Source organism: Arachis stenosperma, chromosome 9, assembly GCF_014773155.1.
Source record: "Arachis stenosperma cultivar V10309 chromosome 9, arast.V10309.gnm1.PFL2, whole genome shotgun sequence".
NCBI classification, from domain to species: domain Eukaryota; kingdom Viridiplantae; phylum Streptophyta; class Magnoliopsida; order Fabales; family Fabaceae; genus Arachis; species Arachis stenosperma.
Window position 1 is genome coordinate 72,807,289 of NC_080385.1, and position 11,335 is coordinate 72,818,623.

General features: G+C 37.4%; 1 long non-coding RNA gene across 1 annotated transcript; it reads left to right on the forward strand.

Moving 5' to 3' along the window:
* Positions 1-8,236: 8,236 nt before the first annotated feature.
* On the forward strand, positions 8,237-9,688 carry LOC130947700 (uncharacterized). Its single transcript, XR_009072774.1, has 5 exons — positions 8,237-8,542; positions 8,627-8,724; positions 8,828-8,921; positions 9,006-9,041; positions 9,163-9,688. It is a non-coding gene; the product is annotated as an uncharacterized LOC130947700 (long non-coding RNA).
* The last annotated feature ends 1,647 nt before the right edge of the window (positions 9,689-11,335 follow it).

The window sequence follows — 11,335 nt, forward strand, 5'->3', positions numbered from 1 at the left end:
GTAGGAAAACAGAGATTCAACAGGGACAAGCATCTCCATACGCTTATCTGAAATTTCCACCATTAATTTACATAAGTATTTCTATCCTATTTTATTTATCTTTTAATTATCTAATCCAATCACATTTGAATCATCCTGACTTAGATCTACAAGATGACCATAGATTGCTTCATACCAACAATCTCCGTGGGATCGACCCTTACTCACGTAAGATATTACTTGGACGACCCAGTGCACTTGCTGGTTAGTTGTGCGGAGTTATGACTAAGTGTAATTCACGTGTGAGAGCTACCAAATTATTGGAGCCATTGTTAATGATCACAATTTCGTCCACCAAGAACCCTACAATGGCAGAGGTGAATTACATGGGTAAACCCTATGGGAACACCTATAATTCCTCATGGAGAAATCATCCAAATTTCTCATGGAAGGATCAACAAAAGCCTTAACAAGGCTTTAATAATGGTGGAAAAAACAGGCTTAGCAATAGCAAGCCTTTTCCATCATCTTCTCAGCAATAGACAAAGAATTCTGAGCAGAGCCCCTCTAGCTTAGCAAACATAGTCTCTGATCTATCTAAGGCCACTTTAAGTTTCATGAATGAAACAAGGTCCTCCATTAGAAACTTGGAGGCACAAGTGGGTCAGCTGAATAAGAAAATCATTGAAACTCCTCCTTGTACTCTCCCAAGCAATATAGAAGAAAATCCAAAAAGAGAGTGCAAGGCCATTGATATAATCAAAATGGCCGCATACACAAAGAAGGAGAAGGACAGGAATCCCAGTGAGGAAGACCTCCTGGGACGTCCTCTAAACAAAAAGGAGTTCCAAACTGAGGAACCTATGGAATCTGAGGCTCACCTAGAGACCATAGAGATTCCATTGAACCTCCTTTTACCATTCATAAAATCTGAGAACTATTCTTCCTCTGAAAAGGATGAAGATGTAACTAAAAAGCAAGTTGCTCAATATCTAGGAGCCATCATGAAGCTGAATGCCAAGTTGTTTGGTAATGAGACTTGGAAAGGTGAACCTCCCTTGCTCATTAGTGAACTAGATACATGGGCTCGGCAAACTCTACCTCAAAAGAAACAAGATCCTGGTAAATACTTAATACCCTGTACCATAGGCACCATGACCTTTGAGAAGGCTCTGTGTGACCTAGGGTCAGGTATAAATCTTACGCCACTCTCTGTAATAGAGAAACTGGGGATCTTTGAGGTACAAGCTGGAAGAATCTCATTAGAAATGGCAGACAAGTCAATAAAACAAGCTTATGGATTGGTAGAGGACGTGTTGGTAAAGGTTAAAGGCCGTTACATCCCTGCTGATTTCATATTCTTAGACACTGGGAAGGATGAGAATGAATCCATCATTCTTGGAAGACCCTTTCTAGCCACAACAGGAGCTGTGATTGATGTTGACAGAGGAGAGCTAGTCCTTCAATTGAATAGGGACTACCTTGTGTTTAAAGCTCAAAGATCTTCCTCTGCAACCATAGAGAGGAAGCATGAAAAGTTTCTCTCAATACAGAGTCAAACAAAGCCCCCACAATCAAACTCTAAGTTTGGTGTTGGGAGGCCACAACTAAACTCTAAGTTTGGTGTTGAACCCCCACATTCAAACTCTATGTTTGGTGTTGGGAGGTCCCAACAATGCTCTGAACATTTGTGCAGCTCCATGAGAGCTCACTGTCAAGCTATTGACATTAAAGAAGTGCTTATTGGGAGGCAACCCAATTTTTAATTATTTATATTTTTATTGTTCTTTTATGTTTTATTAGGTTTAAGATCATGTGGAGTCACAAAACAATTGCAAAAATTAAAAACAGAATTAAAAATAGCAGAAGAAAAAGCACACCCTGGAGGAAGAGCTTACTGGCGTTTAAACGCCAATAAGGAGCATCTGGCTTGCGTTCAACGCCAGAACAGAGCATCAAGCTGGTGTTAAACGCCAAAAATAAGCATGGATGTGGTGTTCAATGCCAGAAACATGCTGCAGATCGGCGTTCAACACCCAAAACAAGCATGGAAGTGGCGTTAACGCCAGAAACATGCTACAGTCTGGCGTTAAACGCCAGGATTGTATACAAAGGGCATTTTACATGCCTAAGGGATGCAAGGATGAGAAATCCTTGACACCTCAGGATCTGTGTACCCCACAGGATCCCCACCTACCTTCTCCCTCTCTCTCTCGCCTTTTCATAACACTCTTCCCCAAACATCATTTACCAATCACCTCAATCACTCTTTCCCATCACCTCTTCACCACTCACATCCATCCACTCTTCCCCATAAACCCCACCTACCTTCAAATTCAAAATCTCTTTCCCACCCAAACTCACCTTACATGACCGAACCATAAACCCCTCTCTCTCCACTATATAAACCCCTCCATCCTTCTTTATTTTCACACATCACTACCCTCTCTTCTCCCCTTTGGCCAAAACCTACTCCACTCTCCCTCTCCTCCATCTCTTCTTATTCTTCATCTATTCTTTCTTCTTTTGCTCGAGGGCGAGCAACATTCTAAGTTTGGTGGGGTAAAAGCATAGCTTTTTTGTTTTTCCATAACTATTTATGGCACCTAAGGCCAGAGAAACCTCAAGAAAGAGGAAAGGAAAGGCAATTGCTTCCACCTCTGAGTCATGGGAGATGGAGAGATTCATCTCAAGGGTCCATAGCTCAGTAGTAGAGCATTTGACTGCACATCAAGAGAGCCCACTCATGGACCTCAACAAGAGCATGAGGAATTCCCTCATCAAGAAATCCCTGAGATACCTCAGAGGATACATTTTCCTCCAAACAACTATTGGGAACAACTCAACACTTCTTTAGAAGGATTGAGTCATAACATGAACCAATTAAGGGTGGAATACCAAGAGCACTCCATCATTCTCAGTGAGATTAGAGAAGATCAAAGAGCTATAAGGGAGGAGCAACAAAGGCAAGGAAGAGACATAGAGGAGCTCAAGAACACCATTGGTCCTTCAAGGAGAAGGCGCCACCATCACTATAGTGGACTCATTCCTTAAACTTCCTTGTTTTTATCTCTCTATTTTTCGATTTTTGAACTTCATATTTGTCTATGTTTGTGTCTTTATTACATGATCATTAGTGTCTAGCGTCTATGTCTTTAGGCTATGAATAATTCCATGAATCCTTCACCTTTCTTAAATGAAAAATGTTTCTAATACAAAAAGAACAAGAAGTACATGAGTTTCGAAATTGTCCTTGAAATTAGTTTAATTATATTGATGTGGTGACAATACTTTTTGTTTTCTGAATGAATGCTTGAACAGTGAATATTTTTTATCTTGTTGTTTATGAATGTTAAAATTGTTGGCTCTTGAAAGAATGATGAACAAGAAAAATGTTATTGATAATATGAAAAATCATGAAATTAATTCTTGAAGCAAGAAAAAGCAGTGAATAACAAAAGCTTGCAAAAAAAAAGTGGCAAAAAAAATAAAAGAAAAAGAAAAAGCAAGCAGAAAAAGCCAATAGCCCTTAAAACCAAAAGGCAAGGGTAAAAAGGATCCAAGGCTTTGAGCATCAATGGATAGGAGGGCCCAAGGAAATAAAATCCAGGCCTAAGTGGCTAAATCAAGTTGTCCCTAACCATGTGCTTGTGACATGCAGGTCCAAGTGAAAAGCTTGAGACTGAGTGGTTAAAGTCATGATCCAAAGCAAAAAGAGTATGCTTAAGAACTGTGGACACCTCTAACTGGGGACTTTAGCAAAGCTGAGTCACAATTTGAAAAGGTTCACCCAGTCATGTGTTTGTGGCATTTATGTATCCGGTGGTAATACTGGAAAACAACGTGCTTAGGGCCACGGCCAAGACTCATAAAAGTAGCTGTATTCAAGAATCAACATACTTAACTAGGAGAATCAATAACACTATCTGAAATTCTGAGTTCCTATAGATGCCAATCATTCTGAATTTCAAAGGATAAAGTGAGATGCCAAAACTGTTCAGAAGCAAAAAGCTACAAGTCCCGCTCATCTAGTTAGAACTAATATTCATTGATATTTTGAGATTTATAGTATTCTCTTCTTTTTATCCTATTTGATTTTCAGTTGCTTGGGGACAAGCAACAATTTAAGTTTGGTGTTGTGATGAGCGGATAATTTATACGCTTTTTGGTATTGTTTTTAGGTAGTTTTTAGTAGGATCTAGCTAATTTTAGGGTTGTTTTTATTAGTTTTTATGAAAAATTCATATTTCTGGACTTTACTATGATTTCAGATATTTTCTGGCTGAAATTGAGGGACCTGAGCAAAAATTTGATTCAGGCTGAAAAAGGACTACTGATGTTGTTGGATTCTGACCTCCCTGTACTCAAAATGGATTTTCTAGAGCTAAAGAACTCTAATTGGCGCGCTCTCAATTGCGTTGGAAAGTAGACATCCAGGGCTTTTCAGAAATATATAATAGTCCATACTTTATTTGAGTTTAGATGACACAAACTGGCGTTCAACGCCAATTCCATGCTGTATTCTGGAGTAAAACACTAGAAACACGTCACAAACCAGAGTTAAACACCAAAAACACGTTACAACTTGGCGTTTAACCCCAAGAAAAGGCTCTACACGTGTAAAGCTCAAGCTCAGCCCAAGCACACACCAAAGTGGGCCCCGGAAGTAGATTTCTAAACTTAGACTTATTTCTTTAAACCTTAGTAACTAGTCTAGTATAAATAGGACATTTTTACTATTGTATTAGACATCTTTGGTCTCAGTTTTAATCGATTGTTCATCTTAGGAGACTATTGATCACGTTTTGGAGGCTGGCCTTAATCACTTATGTATTTTCAACGGTGGAATTTCTACACACCATAGATTAAGGTGTGGAGCTCTGCTGTACCTCGAGTTTTAATGCAAAGTACTACTATTTTCTATTCAATTCACGCTTATTCTTGTTCTAAGATATCACTCGTACTTCAACCTAATGGATGTGATGATCTGTGACACTCATCATCATCCATCCTTATGAACGCGTGTCTGACAACCACTTCCGTTCTACAGGCGAGAGCTAGAGTGTGTATCTATTGGATTCCTTAATCAGAATCTTCGTGGTATAAGCTAGAACCCATTGATGGCCATTCTTGAGAATCTGGAAAGTTTAAAACTTGTATGAGGTATTCCAAGTAGGATTCAGGGATTGAATGACTGTGACGAGCTTCAAACTCGCGAGTTTTGGGCGTAGTAACAGACGCAAAAGAATCACTGGATTCTATACCGACATGATCGAGAACCGACAGATGATTAGTCGTGCTATGACAGAGCATTTGGACCATTTTCACTGAGAGGATGGGATGTAGCCATTGACAACGGTGACGCCCTATATACAGCTTGCCATAGAAAAGAGTAAGAATGACTGGATGAAGCAGTAGGAAAGCAGAGATTCAGAAGGAATACAGCATCTTCATGCACTTATCTGAAATTCTCACCAATGAATTACATAAGTATTTCTATCTCTATTTTATGCTTTATTTACCTTTATATTGAAAACCATTAAAATCATTTGAATCCGCCTAACTGAGATTTACAAGATGACCATAGCTTGCTTCATACCAACAATCTCCGTGGGATCCACCCTTACTCACGTAAGGTATTACTTGGACGACCCAGTGCACTTGCTGGTTAGTTGTGCGAAGTTGTGACAAAGTGTGATTCACGTTTGAGAGCACCAAGTCTATTGGCGCCATTGTAGATGATCACAATTTCGTGCACCATCCACCAGCTGAAAGTGGCCCCTCTTTACCCTCCCGGAGCATAAGCATGCACGGTCCTCCGTGCACAAACCAAGTGTGGGGGAGGATCGATGATTTCAAGCGGGGTAAAATCTCTCTTTTCAAGGCTCTTTGCAATGTTTCTTGTAGTACTTTTTCTTTAATTTGAGTAGTTTTAAGCATATTTCATCTTGTTTAGTTTGTCTGTAAATATTTCTTTATTATCTATGGATATTTAGTACTTAGTATTTGTATGTTGTATGGTAGAATGAATAAGTTGGTAAAACACCAAGGATTTTCCATGAAATCTTTTTCTAGGGCGTACCATTGATTGAATTAAAGGAGTTATTATGTTTTCCAACTTGCTTGGAGTAAATTGTTTGTAGAACATGGAAAAAGAGCTCTAACAACATACCTTGTGAGTCTTAAGCTTTAATAAATGGTCACATCTTTTCAACCATAATGTTGTTCTTGTGTGTGATTATTACTCCTTTTTTATTGTGATCATTGATTTGCATGATTCTTTATGTTCTGTATTTGTGCTTGGATGAATTTAGCATAATTGAGGCCATTTTTGATGATAAACTCACTAACCTATATGGCCAACCCTTGCATGCACCTTTGTGAACCCCTTTGAGCATATGGATTCCCTTTTGTTCTGATGATAGCACATTACTCCCCTTAAGCGGAAAATCATTGATGTCCCCGAATTACTCTTTGATTAGTTTGGATGGATTAGTGTGTAAATTCTAAGTGTGGGAGAATTTTGGGAAACATTGGTGATAGAGGCATGAACTTATTGTGAAAAAAATTTTTGGCAATTAGGTAATGCTCATGCATTTCATTAGTGAAAACATATGCATTCATAGTTCAAAAAAAATACTCTCGGTTTTAAATTGATTTTGATTTGTGAGACATCTTGTGAAATTTCAATTTGATCGGTGGCCAATTGTTGAGTTTAGTCTACGCTTGCAACATTAACCATTTTTTAGTGTGAAAAATTCAAACTCAAGCAATTGGAAATATCATCAATCGCCCATCACGTACGCGTTGGTCACGCGTACGCGTAGATAGTCTTCTGCGTACGCGTTGATCCTCACTGGTCAGCTCCTTGGTTTCTTGTGTTCCTTCCATTTTTGCAAGTTTCCTTTCCATCCTCTAAGCCATTTCTGCCCTATAAAGCCTGAAAACACTTAACACACAGATCACGACATCGAATAGTATAAAGGGAAATTAAAGATTGACATTAAAGGCTTAGGAAGCAAGTTTTCAATCATAAAACGAAATTGGGAAGGATTTGTAAAACCATGCAGTTTGTATGAATAAGTGTGCAAGGAACTGATAAAACCACTCAATTTAGCACAATATAAACCATAAAATAGTGGTTTATCAAAGGCTCATGGAAAAAGTGCTAGAGACAGCTTTCTGATGATTGGTTATGTTCTAAATACTGGCCGTGCAACTCAAGGAATGCTTCTTAGGGTTGCCCCTGCAAAAACTGCCTGTCTTGATTTTAATCTTCGGAAGACTAAAATGCAATTGGGTGTTCAAGTATTAGTTACTGATCCTAGAGAGCTTGAGAAAATTTGTCAAAGGTAATATTAGTACAATTTATGCTTAAATCTTCTGTCAGTGACATATGATCATGCCTTCCATATTATTCTAAAAAAAATCCTGCCAGACTCCCTTTCATATTTCAGTGGGAATATTTATTTTGTTGTTAAAAATTAAATAGTGTTACATACCAACACCGTTGCTGTTCACCATATATTGCTAAGTGTTAAATTTTAAAATGCTCTTAAGAATTGGCCAGGGGTTTCCCGTTGTATGCACTGAAATTTTCCCTCTATAGATTTTTCCCTTTAATTATTGTTATGGTTAATAATTCTATAATTTTGCAATTCCTTAAAATAGTAAATAACTGTGTAATGCCAATGTCTTTTATTGTGGAAATTTTCTTGTGCTTTGTCTAAAACAATATTGTTACCACCTCGGAAATAAAATAATATCCAAGTTTCACTCCAAGGCTTATCAATTGGTCATTTTATTTCGTATTGCAGAGAGGCTGATATGACTAAGAAACGCATTGAAAAATTATTGAAAGCTGGAGCCAATGTTGTTCTGACTACTAAAGAAATTGATGACATGTCACTCAAGGTATATTAGTTTCTTTTTTTCTTTGAAATTCTTAATAGTTTTTACTTTCTGCAAGAGACATTAGTTGTAATTATTTCATTTAGGCATGCGAAGAAAATAACTAATTTTCTTTATTATGCTTTACATATTGATAAGGAAAAGAATGCCTATGTAGGATTAATATAGCTTAGTTACCACCACATCTAGGATTCTTCCTTTTTAGTCATCACACCAAAGAACTTATGTTATGCCTGTAGCTAGATTTTTTATGAAAGTTTTCTTGTCATCTACTATATACATTATCTACTACTAATATTCTGCTTCCTGAACCAATAAAAGGCTTGAGTTAAATTGATGCATTGTGTGGTTTACTATTTGAATTATGTCTGGTTTTTGACGTAAGAATCATAAATTTTTTCTGTCTTAAGTAATATTCTAATTATTTAATCTATTGTTTCAGTGCTTTGTTGAGGCTGATGCAATTGCTCTAAGACGTGTGCGGAAAGAGGATATATGTCACGTTGCGAAGGCAACTGGTGCTACACTGGTATGCCGTTTTCAACACTTCAATGCAGTTTTTGCCTATTTTTTATGACAGATGGATGCAGTAGGCGAACCTGTTTGGCCAAATACCTGTTGGTTTCTTTAGCCTTCCCTCTTTGCAATATGTGTGAGTTTCACTTTCAGAAATAAAAGAAATCTATCATTATCACTTCTATAATCAATATATTCATTATTGTTGCTGATATTCCAGGTTCCTTAGTCCCCTCAGTCCGGTTCCCCTCATACTAATTTGTGTGTTTGCTCAAAGATTTTTTGTCCAATCCCTTCAACTTTTTGTTTGGATTTCAGGTTAGTACAATTCTTATGTTGTAAAATCTGTAAAATTTTTCTTTCGTGCTTTCTAATATTTTGGCCTCGCTTAATGATGCGGCTTGTTCGGAATGTGTTGTAGGTCTCTTTTTCAGCCAAGAAGTCATTCCCTTGTGCTATGAAACATGTGGTCTTAAAGATCTGAAAGCCCTTGAGTCAAAATCATTGGAATTGAGGTTTATTCTCTCTTTAGTGATAGTAATATATATTGACTTGTTTATAAGAATTTATATTGACTTATTTCTATTTTGGAAATGAAGTGCTGAAGGTGAAGGAGGAAAGGAGGAGTATTAGAAGTAAGAGTCACTATTTCTCTTTTTATAATATGTTTATCTCCTACATATGGATTATGATTTTTAATTAAAAATTGTTTGGCTTACGCAGTTGTTTCTATTTGTTTTTCTATGCTTTCTGTAGTGGTTGTCACTCCGCCACTCCTCCAAAAATATTGTGGCATGCAGAAGAAATCCAGAGGTCTTAGTAGAAGACGCCACCAAGAGAAAGAGAAAACGTTGAATAGATCTTAGAAGAACTGAACAACTAATGTCCAGTCTGTGCTCATGTATGACTGTTCCTTTGGCAAGATTTCCTTCTAAACCAATCTTGCTTGCGGAGTATACTCTCTATATTTAGTTTAATTCTAGACTAGGTTTATGTTTATATTTAGACTAATTCTGATAGTGGCTAGCTATAAGAGTAGATTATTTTATATCACCTTTAGTATATGCTACATTACATGTTTTACAGGTTTTTCTTTTTTCAGTGATATTTGTTTTGAATAATAGTTGATTGATGAGTCCAAATTTGATGATATATTTTGACTCAAATTGGATGAATTCTAGCACATCAACTCACACTTAAGCACTCAAATAGCACTCAAATGTGAAAACCTGCTCTTTTGCACTTATTTTGACTAATTTTATTCCGTTTACCTTTCATTCGATACCTTGATGTTATTTATGAGTGGTTTTAGATGAATAAGGTAGAAATGGCTTGGAGGGAATGGAAGAGAAGCATGCATTAGGGAGAAAGCATGAAGAAAACAAAGTAGGAGAGCTCAGCCATGCGTGTGTGCGCACAAGAATGCGTGCGTACGCACAGAAGGAATCAGCATGCGTGCGTGCACACAACTACCCGTGCTTATGCACAAGAACCCAAGGAGAGCGAATCCAGAGCATCGCGAAAGTGTGCGTGCGCACAACCATTTGTGCGTACGCACAAGTGGAAATTTGGCGAAGTGTGCGGACGCACACGCCTGTGCGTCTGCACAGGTACCATCGCATGCCTCCATTAAAAATGCACGTGACTCACAATTTTGGGGCTTTCTTGGCCCATTTTTTAAGGCTTGGAGGCTGAAATGAAGAGCTATATGAAGGAGCAACAACACATAACAAAGAGAGCCATCTTAGAATAGTTTTTAGGAGTAGTTTTAGGGTAGTTAGCTTAGGTTTTTTCTCTAGTTCATTAGGGTTTTAATTAGGTTTTCAATGTAAAATTTTATAGTTCAAGTTTTGCTTTTGGATTTTGCTTTCCCATTGTAAGTATTCCTTAATTTCCTATTTTAGGACATTACTTGTTCTACACTTTCTTCTACTTTTCATTTCTCTAACCAATTTATATAGTTTTGCAATTTTGGATTTCTAGTTGCTTAATTTGATATTTGATGCTTACTTTATGTTTGTTTGAGTTGCCTTTATTGATTTTGATCATTTATGGTTCATAGTGATGTACAAAAACTTGTCTCGCAACAAATTTTCCTTCGGCAAGTATACCGAATTATCGTCAAGTAAAAACTCACAAAAGAGTGAGGTCGAATCCCACAGGGATTGATTGGTCAAGAAACTTTAGTAGGAAGAGTATGCTAGTTGAGCTAAAAAAAATGTAGTTTGAGAATTGCAGAAAATTAAATGGCGGGAAAGTAAATAGCAGAAAATAAAGTGCAGAATCTTAGATGAGGATTTGGGGGAATGAGCATGGAAATAAAGGACAGAAAGTAAAGAGAATGGGTAAGATCAGAAATGGGGAATTTATTGGGCTCAGGAGATGTTGTATTCTTCGGATCAAATTGATTTTCATCTCTTCCTCAATCAAAGCATCTATTGTTCTCCTTGGCAATCTTAGGTGATTGGGTTCCAATTCCTTGGCAACCCAATCTCTCTAAGCTTGAACAATTGCCCAATTCCTTGATTTAATTGCTCATGAAAAGAGATAAAATATGGTCACTGATTATACCACATGTATTTCCAAATCAAAGTGTTGGAAAGATTACATGTCACTATATCCGCCCAGACCCCAATTTGGTCCAACATGAGAAAGCATTTCTAGCATGATCTCCTCATCCCTTTTCCAAGGCTCAGAGGAGATCCAATTATGGAGAGTTTCTTTTCCAAGATAATTAACCAATTGAATTAAGATCGAAAGCTTTCTAGTAAATCAAAAGAGAAGAAAGAACAAGAAGAATGAAAACTATAATTGATCCATCAAATTACAACAGAGCTCCTTAACCCAATGAAAGGGGTTTAGTTGTTCATAGCTCTAGAAATGGAAAATGGCAGAAAATAATACATGCTTAGCTAAAAGTGCAGAAAAG